The sequence below is a fragment of the Eurosta solidaginis genome, chromosome X, assembly GCF_040869045.1.
Source record: "Eurosta solidaginis isolate ZX-2024a chromosome X, ASM4086904v1, whole genome shotgun sequence".
NCBI classification, from domain to species: Eukaryota; Metazoa; Arthropoda; class Insecta; order Diptera; family Tephritidae; genus Eurosta; species Eurosta solidaginis.
In genome coordinates, this window is record NC_090324.1 from 118,684,060 (window position 1) to 118,701,456 (window position 17,397).

Consider the following 17,397-nt stretch of genomic DNA (forward strand, 5'->3'; position numbering starts at 1 on the left):
GCAGACATTTTTGAAGAAAGAGGGTATAAAACACGAACGGACAGTTGATTATACGCCGCAACAAAATGGCGTTGCAGAGCGCAAAAATAGGACATTGGTAGAAATGGCCAGATGCATGATGATTCAATCAGGGCTGCCCGCAGTTTTTTGGGCTGAAGCGGTTTTGACAGCAAATTATTTGCGAAATAGATGCCCATCTCGTAGTTTGGATGGTGAAACTCCATTTAAATTGTGGACTGGAAGATTGCCAAACGTAACTCACTTTAGGAAGTTTGGGTCAACGGCTTATGCCCTTGACAAAACTCATAAAAAGGGAAAGTTTGAAGCCAAATCCAAAAAATGTATTTTTATTGGATATTCAGAAGAAACTAAAGCTTACAGGCTTTGGGATGCAAGTGCAAGAAAAGTTTTACGAAGTAGAGATGTCACTTTTGGTAACAGTTTCGAGTTGAGCGATTATGAAGAATTTATTGACGAAGAAAATGTCAAAAAAGATTTAGCTTTTGGTATTGATTTTAAAATTTTCAACAAAAACACATATAAAAGGTAGCAGTGCTGAAGAAGGCAACGAAGATCCTAAAGAAGATTTTAGCGATGAAGGAGAAGACGGGTATAATACCCCTTCTGAACTTGAAAATACTGAACGCTATGCTACTCCCATGACTTCGATGCGAGGACCAGGCAGGCCTAAGAGAGTTCTCACCGGAAGACGAGGAAGGCCACGTAAATTGTACAACATGGTAAGTCAATCGAACAGAGAAGCATCAGATGAGATTGGTGAAGATTACCCTAATACTGCTGGCTTAGCTGTTCATAGCGATCAACTGTCAACAGCTGAAGCTCTATCTAGTCCAGATGCAGATGACTGGATTAAAGCAATGAAGAGCGAATACGATGCCCTAATGAAAAATCATACATGGGATGTAGTTGAGCATACAGTTAATAAGAAAATAATCGAATGTAAATGGGTCCTACGCACAAAATATAAACTTTACGGAAGTATAGAACGACGCAAGGCTAGGCTTGTCGCAAAAGGGTTTACTCAAATACCGGGAATTGATTTTGACGAAACGTTTGCACCTGTTGCTAGAATTGGATCTATTCGTTTAATTGTAGCTCTTGCGGCTGAGTATAGTCTGATTTTGCATCAACTAGATTTTGTAACTGCATATTTGAACGGGAATATTGAGAAAGAAATTTTTATGAGAATACCGAAAGAATTCGACAAAATCTTAAGTAAGGATGAATCGAAAGAATATCACGGAAATAAGGTATGTTTGATTAAGAAAGCACTTTACGGTTTGAAGCAGTCTGGTAGACAGTGGTACAAGAAACTAGATGAAAAATTGAAGGAAATGCAATTCCAGCCATTGAAATCAGATACATGCGTTTTTCTGAAGAAAACAGAAAAAATTATGATAATTGTCGCAGTTTACGTCGATGATTTGATTGTAGCAGCCAATAACAATCAAATGTTGCATGAGCTGATAATGGAACTAGCAAAATCATTTGAGATGAAAGATATGGGTGAGTTGACATATTGTCTTGGTATTAGTTTCAAGCAAAATAATCAGAATAATACAGTAACGATGTCGCAAGAAAAGTAGGTAAATGATATTTTAAAGCGTTTTAACATGCAAGACGCGAAGCCAGTCTCCACTCCTTTAAATCCGAGCGTAAAACTTTCGAAAGAAATGAGCCCGAATACCGAAACAGAGAAGCAAGAAGTTCAGAACATACCTTACCAGAATCTTATAGGGTCCCTAATGTACTTATCAATATCAACAAGGCCAGATATTACACATGCAGTTAGCGTTTTAAGTCAATATAATTCCAATTACGGGAAAGAGCACTGGATAGCTGCAAAACGGGTACATAAAAGGAACTGCAAGTATGGTATTAATTTTTACGAGGACTGGTAAAGAACTAGTGGGTTATACCGACGCAGATTGGGGCGCTAATATAGATGACAGGAGATCTTATACTGATTTTGTCTTCAAGTTAGCAAATGCCGCTGTAAGCTGGGAGTCTCGAAAGCAGAGAACTGTTGCAATTTCCATCACAGAATCAGAGTATATGGCGCTTTCTGAATCTGTAAAAGAAGCAATACATCTTAGAAATTTTTTGGTTGAAGTACATGGTCAAATTGGTATTACACCTATATTTAATGATAACCAAGGAGCAAGATTATTGAGTAAGAATCCAGTATTCCATAATCGAACAAAGCATGTTGATATACGCCATCATTTTGTAAGAGATACAGTGGAGAGGGGAGAAATTTCTATCGAATATTTGCCTACTGATAGAATGCCAGCTGATGTGCTGACCAAAGCACTACCATTGCCAAAACACAATACTTGCATTAACGAAATTGGATTAACTATAATGTAGATTAAATATACATAAGTAGCTACGTATTATATACATACATATGTATGTAAAATTCCATTTGAGGGAAAGTGTTGGATTTTAGCAAATGAAATGATCAACTTTGTTACTTGTTACTTTCTGCTTTACATTTAATATTCTCAGTAAGCTTTGCTTATATAAACTATATATAAAAAATGTATGTCAAGATATTTTATATTCAAATAAAATTTGTTGCTGAATATTATCACAATAATATAGCATATATTTTTGTCTGAAAAAATCATAGAGATCGGTGGTATATATATTATATACTTCATATAAACTGTCATTAATGCCCCTTTTTTACGGCTAGAAGCTTCAAAATTCATCAAATAGTTACGCTTACGTCATATATTTTTGAAATACGTGATTCGTAGTCATAGTTTTTACATGCAGACCACAAAAAACGTGAAACTTTGTATCCTCACACAAAGTACTTACCTATTTTTATACCTTCCATGAAAATGAAATAATATATTAATTTCCTCACGAAACTCAAAATTGTAAGTCCCTAAAGGAAAATAGATAGACCCACCATTAAGTATACCGAAATAGCAGGATGAAGAGCTGAGTTGATTTAGCCATATCCGTCTGTCCGTCTGTCTGTTTGTATGCAAACTAGTCCCTCAATTTTAGAGATATCTTGATAAAATTTGGTGAGCGTGTGTATTTGGGTGTCCGTCTGTCCGTCTGTCTGTTTGTATGCAAACTAGTCCCTCAATTTTAGAGATATCTTGATAAAATTTGGTGAGCGGATGTATTTGGGTGTCCGATTATACATTTGTTGGAACCGGCCGGATCGGACCACTATAGCATATATCCTGCATACAACCGATTTATCAGAAAAAGAGAATTTTTGTCATATCTTATTCAATTTATCAGATTGAAGCTTCAAACTTCACCATATAATTTCGTATATTACACATATTGTTCCCTGAAAAAATTTATGAGATCGGTCGTATATATAGTATATTTCCCCCACAACCGATTGTTCAGATAAGAAATTTTTCGTAATTACTGCCCTATTTTAAGAGCTAGAGGCTTCAAATTTCAACGAATGCTTACGTATATAGTATATATTGTTGTCTGAAAAATCATAAAGATCGGTGGTATATATAGTATATATATGGTGGTATATATAGTATATTGTAACGAATGTTAGCAGCACTGAGCGATACTATCGTCTCTAATGCGGCAGTTACCCACCGACGTGTGCCGTACGTAAGGACGGTTGTCGTACGAAGCACGTTTGACCGAACTCTCAAGCCCGTAGGAATCAATGTGTGCGTCTGTGTACATGTACATAACATATTTGGGTGTGTATTGTTTACAGATAAGCACTGTTGCCATTGACCATTTTGCATGTATGCTTATGGAAACATCAACTTTTTCCAATTTAATTTTTGATATTGTAAAAGGCCGGAATACATATTAAATAAGTATAAATAGATTACATATTTATAATCAGCACTTTTACATAATTATTTCGAATTATTTTCACAATTTTTCAAACTTTAATTAGGTGTTTTTGCATAAAATTGCAAACGGTCAAAAATTAGCGCACAAATGTTTACTAGGCAACTCTGTCTAGTGAGAGAGCGATCAGCTGACACGTTCTTACGGAAAAAATCAAAATTGTTTTGATTTCTACGTTCCGGGCTACGTACGTACGGGCGTTGCACGTCGGTGAGTTTTCGTTTACATTGCACACTCATAAGATAGGTCGTGTCAGCTGACACGTTTTTGGTACGTACGTTCGTGAGTAACTGCCGCATGAGCCGATGCTAACCAGCGACGTGAATGCACATCAATAATTCAATCATTATGTATGTACATAAACGAATAAATAATTGCGTCTACACATATGTACATATACGAACATCTGAGCGGCAATGCACAAATACATGCATATATCTTATCTGAGTTGTCACAAGAGAGAGCAATAATTTGTACACGTAGTTGTGGCTGGCGATTTTGTAGCCGAACTACTAGTAACTTCTGGAAATCGAAGAGCCTAGAAGTATGCAGCGTAAACTATAAAAGCGGGGCAGGCGAGTAAGAAGTAATTCAGTTTGAGTTGAGCTATCAATCAGTTTGATTAAGCACGCGATCTGGCGGCCAATAGTAGAGTTTCATTTGAGTTATCAATCAGTTTGGTTATTAAGCCAGCGAGTAGCAAAGTATAAGTGTTATTGTGAAGTACTTAATAAAGGCCATTTTTCCATCATTCAATATTGGAGTTATTTATTCAACAGTTTAGTGATTCGAACTTAGCAGAGGATTGCAAATAAGAGGATTTGCAGCAAATTCGTTACAATTGGTGTCAGAAGAGGGATTGTTGAATAAATTCTAGAGGACAACAAGGACATGGCAAAGTTAAGTGAATTGAAGATCCCGCAACTGAAGAAGGAGTTGGAGAGCCGTGGATTGAATACAAGCGGCATTAAACTCGAACTTCAGGCACGGCTACGAAAAGCAATGGAAGCAGAAGGAATTGATGTGGAAGAGCATGTCTTTCATCTTGATGGCGAGGAGACAACAAAAATTGAAGAGAAAAATGAAACACCGCAGACAATGGCGAACACAGACCTGAACATGATATTGGCTGCAATATCGGCACAAATGTCCGAAATGTCATCACAAATATCTACCAACATGTCACCACAATTGGAAGAACAGAAGACACATATTGCAGAAATGTCGTCAGCAATAACATCGAAGATTGAAGCACAAGAAACACGTATAACAGAAATGTCATCACAAATATCCACAAATATGTCATCACAGCTGGAAGAACAAAAGACATATATGGCAACCCAACTGAAAGAACAAGAGACACGCATAACAGTACAACTAGAAGCACAAGAGGCGCGTATATCATCAAAACTCGAAGCGCGCATGGACGAAAAAATAATGCAGTTTGAAGGAAAATTCGAGGCAGAGGTGGATGCGTTGAGAGGTCGTATACAGGAATTGCAAATTAATCGGCCGGCTGCTTCAGCGAGTAATACAAAGGTAAAAACTACATCTTTTGACGGTTCTGTTCCTTTCCAGGTCTTCAAGCTTCAGTTTGAGAAGACCGCAGCAGTGAACAACTGGAGTGCGGAAGATAAAGTTGCTGCATTGTTCGTGGCATTGAAGGGGCCAGCGGCGGAAATCCTACAGACGATTCCCGAAGGAGAGCGGAACAACTATGAAGCATTGATGGCCGCTGTCGAGAGACGTTATGGAAGCGAGCATAGGAAACAGATATTCCAAATTGAGTTGCAAAACCGTCACCAAAGAGCGAATGAGACTTTGCAGGAGTTTGCCTCGGATGTTGAAAGGTTGGCTCATCTCGCGAATGCGGATGCACCCGTGGAATACACTGAAAGGGTAAAAATTCAGAGCTTTATAAATGGCATACGGGACGCCGAAACAAAGCGAGCTACATACACAAACCCAAAGCCAACATTCGCAGAAACGGTGTCACAAGCTCTGATTCAGGAAACAGCGTCGCTTCTGTGTAAGCCAGTTTTCAAAGCACGCCGTGTGGAAGTAGAAAGGCCAGAGTGGGTAGACACAATTTTGGAAGCACTGAAGGGATCTCAACAGATGAATGCCGGAGTTATTAAATGTTTCAACTGCGGCAACCCAGGTCACATTGCACGTCATTGCGATCTTGGTCCTAATAGTTCCAACAATGTGGGTGGCCGTAAACGCAAAGCTGGCAGAAATGAGCAAGAGCGTGTCGAATGTAAAGAACCAAACCTTGCCCCGGCTATTGAATGTCCTCTGATATCTGTGTCGCAGATTGGAAGGAAATCAAGCAGTCTTACCATCAGAGGGAATGTGGATGGTAAAGAGCGTGTACTGACTGTAGATAAGGGGGCATCTCATTCCTTGATTCGATCTGATTTGGTCTAAAGGAGTGTAAAGTCATTACCTGGAGCAAGGTTGCATACGGTCACAGGCGAGTATAATCAAGTCTAAGGCGAAGTGGTATGTGAGGTATTAATTGGAAAAGTCATGATTCTACACAAATTCGTTGTGGCGGAGATCGTTGATGAAGTCATATTGGGAGTGGACTTCTTGGTTGACCATCACGTCAGGATCGATATGCGGAGAAAAATTATGCGCTATAAGAATCAGGACATACCACTTAACTTTAGTTTGGAAAAAGGGTTCAGCAGTAATCGGGTACTGGTGGAAAAGACTCGACAAAGACCACGAAAGTCAAAGGCAAAAGTTGATAGATCGAATGGGCCAAATAAATCAAAATCAAAAGTACCTGCGAGGGAAACACTGGCATTGACAAAACCTAAAAGACGCAGAAAAACTAAGCAACGAATTTCCGAGAAAGAATGCGAGGGTAGTTTCAAGCCGGAGCGCACTACTGTTGTGAAATGTGGGAACGATACCGATTATGCAAAGCAAATCCGTCCAGCGCAAGCTCTACGAAGTGGTTCATTGACCAAACAACAGAGTGTGAAGGAACGGCCGAGGATAATGAGTAGTAAGATGAAACACAGGTACGACAAGGAAAATAATTCGCAAGGTTTCCGGGAGGGAAATTTGGTACTGTTATACAACCCTCACCGGCGGAAAGGTGTTCCATCCAAATTTCGGTGCAGTTGGGAAGGCCCGTACAAGGTTGTAAAGCGGATCAACGATGTAGTGCACCGCATACAAACCATTGGCAAACCACGAACCAAAATTAAAGTGGTTCATTTGGAGAGGCTACCAGCGTTTAAGCTTCAAATTTCACTGAATGCTTACGTATATAGCATATATTGTTGTCTGAAAAAATCATAGAGATCGGTTGTATATATAGTATATATCTCATACAACAGATTGTTCAGATAAGAAACTTTTCGCAATTTCTACCCCATTTTAACAGCTATAAGCTTCAAATTTCACCGATTGCTTACGTATATAGTATTGTAACGAATTTTCTGCAAATCCTCTTATTTGCAATCCTCTGCTAAGTTCGAATCACTAAACTGTTGAATAAATAACTCCAATATTGAATAATCTCTAAAATTGAGGGACTAATTTGCATACAAACAGACAGACGGACAGACGGACATTGCTAAATGAACTCAGCTCTTCATACTGATTATTTCGGTATACTTAATGGTGGGTCTATCTATTTTCTTTTAAGGACATACAATTTTGGGTTTCGTGACGAAATTAATATACCATTTCATTTTCATGAAAGGTATAAAAATAGGTAGGTACTTTGTGTGAGGATGCAAAGCTTCACGTTTTTTGTGGTCTGCATGTAAAAACTATGACTACGAATCTCGTATTTCAAAATATATGACGTAAACGTAACTATTTGATGAAATTTGATGAATTTTGAAGCTTCTAGCCGTAAAACAGGGGCAAACATGACACTTTATATGAATATATATACCACCGATCTCTATGATTTTTTCAGACTATAATATATGCTATATACGTAAGCATTTGGTGAAATTTGAAGCTTCTAGCTGTTAAAACGGGGCAGAAATTGCGCAAAGTTTCTTATCTGAACAATCGGTTGTATGAGATATATACTATGTATACCACCGATCTCGATGATTTTTTCAGACATCAATGTATGCTATACACGTAAGCATTTAGTGAAATTTGAAGCTTCTAGCTTTTCAAATGGGGCCGAAATCGCAAAAAAAAAATATATATATACTATATATATTAGGGCGGGTCGATTTAAAAATCGCTCATTGCTCTGTGAAAATCGTATTCTAGGGATCAAAATAAGAAACTTTGCCGAAGGAAACATACCTCTAAAACGAATACTCAGTTGAGAGCTGTGGAGACAAAGTAAGGGAAAATCACCATGTTGTAAAAAGAACCTAGGGTAACCCTGGAATGTGTTTGTATAACATGTGTATCAAATGGAAGGTATTAAAGATCCCGTCGGGGTCATTACGGGACTTTTTCGGGGTTATTTTGGGACCCTTTAGGCATCATTTCTGGATGGTATTCGGGATTCGTCCGGCATCCCGTCGGGGTCATTTCGGGACTTTTTCGCGACTAATACGGGATCATTTGGGGACCCTCTCGGCATCATTTCTGGATGGTTTTCGGGATGCGTCCGGGATCTCGTCGGGGTAATTTCGGGACAATTAGGGGATCATTTGGGGACCCTTTCGGCATCATTTCTGGATAGTTGTAGGGATCCGTTCGGGATCCCCTCACGGTCATTTCGGGACTATTAGGGGATCATTTAAGGACCTTTCCGGAATCATTTCTGGATAGTCTTCGGAATCCTTTCGGGATCCCGTCAGGGTCATTTCGGGACTTTTTCGGGATAATTTAAGGATGGCTTTCAGGATTTGTCCGGGAACCCGTCAGGGTAATTTCTGGACTTTTCCGAGATTATTTCGGGATCATTTTGGGACCTTCCTAAGATCATTTCTGGATCTGTCCGGGATGTCGTCAGGGTCATTTTGGGACTATTAGGTGATCATTTGAGGATCTTTCCGGCATCACTTCTGAATGGTTTTCGGTATCCGTTCAGGATCCCGTCGGAATAATTGCGGGACTTTTTCGGGATCATTTGGGATCCCTTCCGGGATTCGTCCGGCATCCCGTCGGGGTCATTTCGGGACTTTTCCCCGACTAATACGGGATAATTTGCGGGCCCTTTCGGTATCATTTCTGGATAGTTGACGCGATCCGTTTGGGATCCCGTCAGGGTCTTTTCGGAACCTTTCCGGCATCATTTCTGGTAGTTTTCGGGATCCTTTCGGGGCCCATCAGGGTCATTTCGGGACTTTTTCGGCAACATTTAAGATTGGTTTTCAGGATTCGTCCGGGATCCCGTCAGGGGAATTTCTGGACTTTTCCGAGACTATTTCGGGATCATTTTGGGACCCCGCCAAGATCATTTCTGGATGGATTTCGGGATCTGTCCGGGATGCCGTCAGGGTCATTTTGGGACTATTAGGTGATCATTTGAGGACCTTTCCGGCATCACTTCTGCATGGTTTTCGGTATCCGTTCAGGATCCCGTCGGAATCATTGCGGGACTTTTTCGGAATCATTTGGGGTCCCTCCCAAGATCATTACTGGATGGATTTCGGGATCTATCCGGGATCCCGTCAGGGTCATTTAGGGATGCGATCGAGATCCCGTCAGGGTCATTCCGGGACTTCTTCGGGACTATAGCGGGATAATTTCTGGATGGTTTACGGGATCCGTCCAGGATCCCTTAAGGGTCATTTTGGGACTATTAGGTGATCATTTGAGGACCTTTCCGGCATCACTTCTGGATGATTTTCGGTATACGTTCGGGATCCCGTCGAATCATTGCGGGACTTTTTCGGAATCATTTGGGATCCCTTCCGGCATCATTTCTGAATGGTTTTCGGGATTTGTCCGGGATGCCGTCGGGGTTATTTCGGGACCTTTTCGGGGCTAATACGGGATCATTTGGGGATTCTCTAGGGGTCGTTTCGTGACTTTTTCTGTTTTATTTCGGGATCAAATGGGGACCTTCCGGCATAATGTCTTGATGGTTTGCCGGATCCATCAGGGTCATTTCGGGACCATTTTTGGATCATTTGGGGACCCTTCCGAGATCATTTCTGGATCCGTTCGGGATGCCGTAGGAGCCATTTCGGGATTTCTTGTTACTTTTCCGGGATAATTTTTGGACCCTTCGGGATCATTTCTGGATCTGTGCAGGATCCCATCTGGGTAATTTCTGGACTATTTCGGGATCATTTTGGGATCCTTCCGGAATCATTTCTGTATGGTTTTCGCGATTTGTCGTGGATCCCCTCGGAGCCATTTCGGAACTTTTTCTGGAGTATGTCGGGGTCATTTGAGAACTTTTTCGGGATCATTTGGGGGCTCTTCCGGCATCATTTCTGGATGGTTTTCGGGTTCCGTCCGGGATCCCGTCGGGGTCATTTCTCGACTAATACGGGATCATTTGGGGACCCTTTCGACATCATTTCTGGATAGTTTACGGGATCCGGACGGGGTCATTTCGGAACTATTTCGGGATCATTTGGGGTACCTACCGGCATCATTTCTGGATGGTTTTCGGTATCCGTCCGGTATCTCGTCGGGTTCATTTGGGGACCTTTTCGGGATCATTTGAGGGCTCTTCCGGCATCATTTCTGGATGGTTTTCGGGATCCCATCAGGGTAATTTCGGGACTATTAGGGGATCATCTGGGGAACTTTCCGGCATCATTTCTGGATAATTTTCGGGATCCTTCCGGGATGCCGATGAGGTCATTTCGGGACTATTTCGGGATCATTTGGGATACCTACCGGCATAATTTCTGGATGGTTTTTGGGATTCGTCCGGGATCCCGTCGGGGTCATTTCGGGACTTTTTCTCGACTAATACGGGATCATTTGCGGACCCTTTCGGCATCATTTCTGGATAGTTGTTGGGATCCGTTCGGGATCCCGTCACGGTCATTTCGGGACTATTAGGGGATCATTTGAGGACCTTTCCGGCATCATTTCTGGATAGTTTTCGGAATCCTTTCGGGATCCCGTCAGGGTCATTTCGGTACTTTTTCGGGATCATTTAAGGATGGCTTTCAGGATTCGTCCGGGAACCAGTCAGGGTAATTTTTGGACTTTTCCGAGACTATCTCGGGATCATTTTGGGACCTTCCCAAGATCCGGGATTTGTCCGGGATGCCGTCAGGGTCATTTTGGGACTATTAGGTGGTCATTTGAAGACCTTTCCGGCATCATTTCTGGATGGTTTTCGGTATCCGTTCAGGATCACGTCGGAATAATTTCGGGACTTTTTCGGGTTCATTTGGGGTCCCTTCCGGCATCATTTCTGGATGGTTTTTGGGATCCGTCCGGCATCCCGTCGGGGTCATTTCAGGACTTTTTCTCGACTAATACGGGATCATTTGCGGGCCCTTTCGGCATCATTTCTAGATAGTTGTCGGGATCCGTTCGGGATCCCGTCAGGGTCTTTTCGGAACTATTGGGAGACCATTTGAGGACCTTTCCGGCATCATTTCTGGATAGTTTTCGGTATCCGTTCAGGATCCCGTTGGAATCATTGCGGGACTTTTTCGGGATCATTTGGGGACCTTTCGAGCATATGTTCTTGATGGTTTGCCGGATTCATCAGGTTCATTTCGGGGCCATTTTGGGATCATTTGGGTACCCTTCCGAGATCATTTCTGGATCTGTCCGGCATGCCGTAGGAGCCATTTCGGGATTTTTTGGTACTTTTCCGGGATAGTTTTTGGACTTTTCCGGGATCATTTCTGGATCTGTGCGGGATCCCATCTGGATCATTTCCGGACTATTTCGGGATCATTTTGGGATCCTTCCGGAATCATTACTGTATGGTTTTCGCGATCCGTCGTGGATCCCCTCGGAGCCATTTCGGAACTTTTTCTGGAGTATGTCGGGATAATTTAGGGACCCTTCCTGGATATTTTCTGGATGGTTTTTGAGATCCGCCCGGGAGCCCGTCAGGCTCATTTCGGAGCCTTTTCGGGATCATTTTGGAACACCTTCAGGGATCATTTCTGTGTGGTTCTCTGGATACGTTTAGAATCGTGTCGTTGTCATTTCGGGTTTTTTTTGGACTATTCCGGGAGCTTTTGGAGACTCTTTCGGGGCATTTCTGGATGGTTTTCGGGATCCGCCCACGATAGCATGGGGGTCATTTCGTAGCTTTTTCTGGATAATTTCGGTATCATTGGGGAACCTATCAGGTTATCGGCTCATTTAGTTCTTTTTTTTACTCAATTACAAAAATAAAATGCATTAGACAGAAAATAAAATTTTAAACAGATAACTTGATAAGCAGGCTAACGCGAATAGCCCATATATTTAAATTTCTCCTTGCGGACGGGGCCGCGGGTAAAGGCTAGTATACTATATATACCATCATATATATATTATATATATCACCGATCTCTATGATTTTTTGACACAACAATATATACTATATTCGTAAGCAATCGGTGAAATTTGAAGCTTAAAGCTGTTAGAATGGGGTAGAAATTGTGAAAAGTTTCTTATCTGAACAATCAGTTGTATGAGATATATACTATATATACAACCGATCGCTATGATTTTTTCAGACAACAATGTATGCTATATACGTAAGCATTCGGTGAAATTTGAAGGTTATAGCTGTTAAAATGGGGCTAAAATAGCGAAAATATATATATATACTATATATATATACTATATATACCATCATATATATATTATATATAGCACCGATCTCCATGATTTTTTGACTCAACAATATATACTATATACGTAAGCAATCGGTGAAATTTGAAACTTATAGCTCTTAAAATGGGGTAGAAATTGCGAAAAGTTTCTTATCTGAACAATCGGTTGTTTGAGATATATAATATATATACAACCGATCTCTATGATTTTTTCAGACAACAATATGTGCTATATGCGTAAGCATTCGGTGAAATTTGAAGCTTCTAGCTGTTAAAATGGGACTAAAATTGCGAAAATATATATATATATACCATAAATATATACTACATATACCACCATATATATACTATATATACCACAGATCTTTATGATTTTTTCAGACAACAATATATGCTATATGCGTAAGCTTTCGTTGCAATTTGAAGCCTCTAGCTCTTAAAATAGGGCAGTAATTACGAAAAGTTGCTTATATGAACAATCGGTTGTGGGGGATGTATACTATATATACGACCGATCTCATCAATTTTTTCAGGCAACAATACATGCAATATACGAAATTATATGGTGAAGTTTGAAGCTTCAATCTGTTAAATTGAGTAAGATATGACAAAAATCCTCTTTTTCTGAAAAATCGGTTGAATGGAGGATAAATGCTATAGTGGTCTGATCCGGCCGGTTCCGACAAATGTCTAATCGGACACCTGAATACACCTGCTCACCAAATTTTATCAAGATATCTCAAAAATTGAGGGACTAGTTTGCATACAAACAGACAGACGGACATGGCTAAATCAACTCAGCTCTTCATCCTGATTATTTGTGGGTCTATCTATTTTCCTTTAAGGACTTACAATTTTGGGTTTCGTGACGAAATTAATATACCATTTCATTTTCATGAAAGTTATAAAAATAGGTAGGTACTTTGTGTGAGGATGCAAATCTTCACGTTTTTTGTGGTCTGCATGTAAAAACTATGACTACGAATCACGTATTTCAAAAATATATGATGTAAACATAGCTATTTGATGAAATTTGATGAATTTTGAAACTTCTAGCTTTAAAAAAGGGGCAAAAATGACAGTTTAAATGAAGTATATAATATATATGCCACCGATCTCTATGATTTTTTCAGACAACAATACATGCTATATACGTAAGCATTTGGTGAAATTTGAAGCTTCTAGCTGTTAAAACGGGGCAGAAATTGCGCAAGGTTTCTTATCTAAACAATCGGTTGTATGAGATATATACTATGTATACCACCGATCTCAATGATTTTTTCAGACATCAATATATGCTATACACGTAAGCGTTTGGTGAAATTTGAAGCTTTTAGCTGTTAAAATGGGGCCGAAATCGCAAAAAAATATATATTGTCACGGATATTAGCATCACTAAGCTATACCATCACTAAGGCGATGCTAAGGCCATGCTAAGCAGTATTTACGTCAATAATCAAATCATGTATACACTTATATAAGGCAGCCGAGAGATGTCACACACAGATGCATTTACTTATACGCCTATGTGTGCGCGAGGGACTGTAAACTACAAACATTAACATCAATAATTCAATCATTATGTCTACGCATATGTAGGTACACACAGCTGAGAAGCAAGGCACAACCATATGCCGACATCTTACTTGAGATGCTCCTAAATGTAGGCAATTATAATTGTGGAAGTGTCACTCACACATACAAGCATGGGGTATGAGAGAAGCTATAAAATCGTGCAATTTTAGTTACAGCTGAGATGTTTGAGAGCTAATAGACTAGTCGATTCTGGAAGCGAATAGAAGATGTGAATGTTAAAGTCAAAGAGTATAAAAGGCGACAGATGTAGAGGCGCTGGAATTCATATTGATTTGAGTTGTGAAGCAGTTACGACTAAGACGATATCTAGCGAGCAATAGTATTATTATTTTGAATAGTAGAGTTTCATTTAAGCTATTCGTTGCACAATTTGAGTGTTATTGTGAAGGATTTTAATAAAGGCCATTTTTCCATTATTCAATATTGGAGTTATTTATTCAAAAGTTTAGCGATACGAACCTAGCAAAAGGGCAAATAAGAGGATTTGCAGTAAATTCGTACCAATTGGTGTCAGAAGAGGAATTGTTGAATAAATTCCAGAGGACAACAACGACATGGAAAAGTTCAGTGAATTGAAGATCCAGCAACTGAAGAAGGAGTTGGAGAGCCGTGGATTGAATACACGCGGCGTTAAACTCGAACTTCAGGCACGGCTACGAGAGCCAATGGAAGCAGAAGGAATTGATGTGGACGAGTATGTCTTTTATCCTGATGGGGACGAGACAACAACATAAATTGAAGAGAAAAACGAAACATCGCAGACAGTTACGAGCACAGACTTGAACATAATTTTGGCTGCAATATCTGCACAAACAGCGACAGCAACATCAATGTCGTCGCAGATGTCAGAAATGTGGACACATATTACATCGAAGATTGAAGCACAAGAAACGCGCATGCAGAAATGTCGACACAGATTACATCCAAGATGGAAACTCAACTGGAAGAACAGAAGACATATATGGCATCCCAACTGGAATCGCAGGAGACACGCATAACATCCAAGATGGAAGAACAAGAGGAGCGCTTATCATTGCAGGTGGCACAAATGTCTTCACAGTTAGAAGTACAGGAAGCAAGGGTAACATCAAAGCTGGAAGCGCAGGATGCAAAAATTGCTCAATTTCGGGCAGAAGTCGATGATTTGAAGGGTCGTATGGAGCAGTTACAACTAAATCGCCCATCTGTTTCAGCAAGCATTACGAAGGTAAAAACTCCATCTTTTGACGGCTCTGTTCCTTTCCAGGTGTTTAAGCTACAATTTGAGAAGATCGCAGCAGTGAAAAACTGGAATGCTGAAGATAAAGTTGCAGCTCTGTTCGTGGCATTGAAAGGGCCCGCAGCCGAAATCCTACAGACGATTCCCGAAGGAGAACGGAACTTTTATGAAGCATTGATGGGCGCTCTAGAGAGACGATACCGAACTGAGCATAGGAGACAGATATACCAAATGGAGTTGCTGAACCGCTTCCATAGGCCTGGTGAAACTTTGCAAGAGTTTGCGCCGGATATTGAAAGGCTAGCATATTTAGCGAATGCGGACGCACCCGTGGAGTACACCGAGAGGGTAAAAATTCAGAGCTTTATAAATGGCATACGAGATGTGGAAACGAAGCGGGATACATATGTGAATCCAAAACTAACATTTGCTGAAACGGTATCGCATGCTCTGATTCAGAAAACAGCGTCGCTGCTGTGTAAGCCAGTTTTCAAAGCACGCCGTGTGGAAGTAGAAAGGCCAGAGTGGGTAGACATAATTTTGGAAGCACTGAAGGGATCTCAACAGAAGAATGCCGGAGTTATTAAATGTTTCAAGTGCGGCAACCCAGGTCACATTGCACGTCATTGCGATATTGGTCCTAATAGTTCCAACAATGGGGGTGGCCGTAAACGCAAAGCTGGCGGAAATGAGCAAGAGCGTGTCGGATATAAAGAACGAAAACTTGCCCCGGCTATTGAATGTCCTGTGATATCTGTGTCGCAGATTGGAAGGAAATCAAGCAGTCTTACCATCAGAGGGAATGTGGATGGTAAAGAGCGTGTACTGACTGTAGATACGGGGGCATCTCATTACTTGATTCGATCTGATTTCGTCTACAGGAGTGTAAAGTCATTACCTGGAGCAAGGTTGCGTACGGTCACAGGCGAGTATAATCAAGTCCAAGGCGAATTGGTATGTGAGGTATTAATTGGAAAAGTCATGATTCTACACAAATTCGTTGTGGCGGAGATATGCGGAGAAAAATTATGCGCTATAAGAACCAGGATATACCACTAAACTTTAGTTTGGAAAAAGGGTTCAGCAGTAATCGGGTACTGTTGGAGAAGACTCGACAAAAACCACGGAAGTCAAAGGCAAAAGTTAATAGGTCGAATGGGCCAAATAAAGCAAACCAAAAGTACCTGCGATAGAAACACTGGCATTGACAAAACCTAAAAGACGCAGGAAAACGAAACAACGAATTTCCTAGAAAGAATGCGAGGGTAGTTTTAAGCCGGAGCGCGCTACTCTTGTGAAATGTGGAAACGATACCGATTATGCAAAGCAAATCCGTCCAGCGTAAGCTCTACGAAGTGGTTCATTTACCAAACAACAGAGTGTGAAGGAACGGCCCAGGGTAATGAGTATTAAGATGAAACACTGGCATGACAAGAACTTTAATTCGGAAGGTTTCTTGGCGGGAGATTTGGTACTGTTAAACAACCCTCACCGGATAAAAGGTGTTCCAGCCAAATTTCGGTGCAGTTGGGAAGGCCCGTACAAAGTTGTGAAGAAGATCAGTGATACCATCTACCGCATACAAACCACTGGGAAACCACGGATTAGAAGAGTGGTACATTTGGAGATGCTAGCGGCGTTTAGATCGGGAGATTTGTCTGATCGGGACGATCAGACTTAGGTGGAGGGCAGTGTCACGGATATTAGCATCACTAAGCTATACCATCACTAAGGCGATGCTAAGGCCATGCTAGATGTCACATACAGATGCATTTACTTATACGCCTATGTGTGCGCGAGAGACTGTAAACTACAAACATTCACATCAATAATTCAATCATTATGTCTACACATATGTAGGTACACGCAGCTGAGAAGCAAGACACAACCATATGCAGACATCTTATTTGAGATGCTCCTAAATGTAGGCAATTATAATTGTGGAAGTGTCGTTCACACATACAAGCATGGGGTATGAGAGAAGCTATAAAATCGTACAAT

At 40.8% G+C, this 17,397-nt stretch overlaps 1 protein-coding gene across 1 annotated transcript in view; it reads left to right on the forward strand.

Moving 5' to 3' along the window:
* Positions 1-4,086: 4,086 nt before the first annotated feature.
* Positions 4,087-17,397, forward strand: part of LOC137235101 (uncharacterized) — a 381,861-nt gene continuing 368,550 nt past the window's right edge. The window contains exon 1 of the mRNA XM_067758295.1: positions 4,087-4,095. The gene's annotated coding sequence lies outside the window, so the exon portion shown is untranslated. The remainder of the gene's footprint in view (positions 4,096-17,397) is intronic.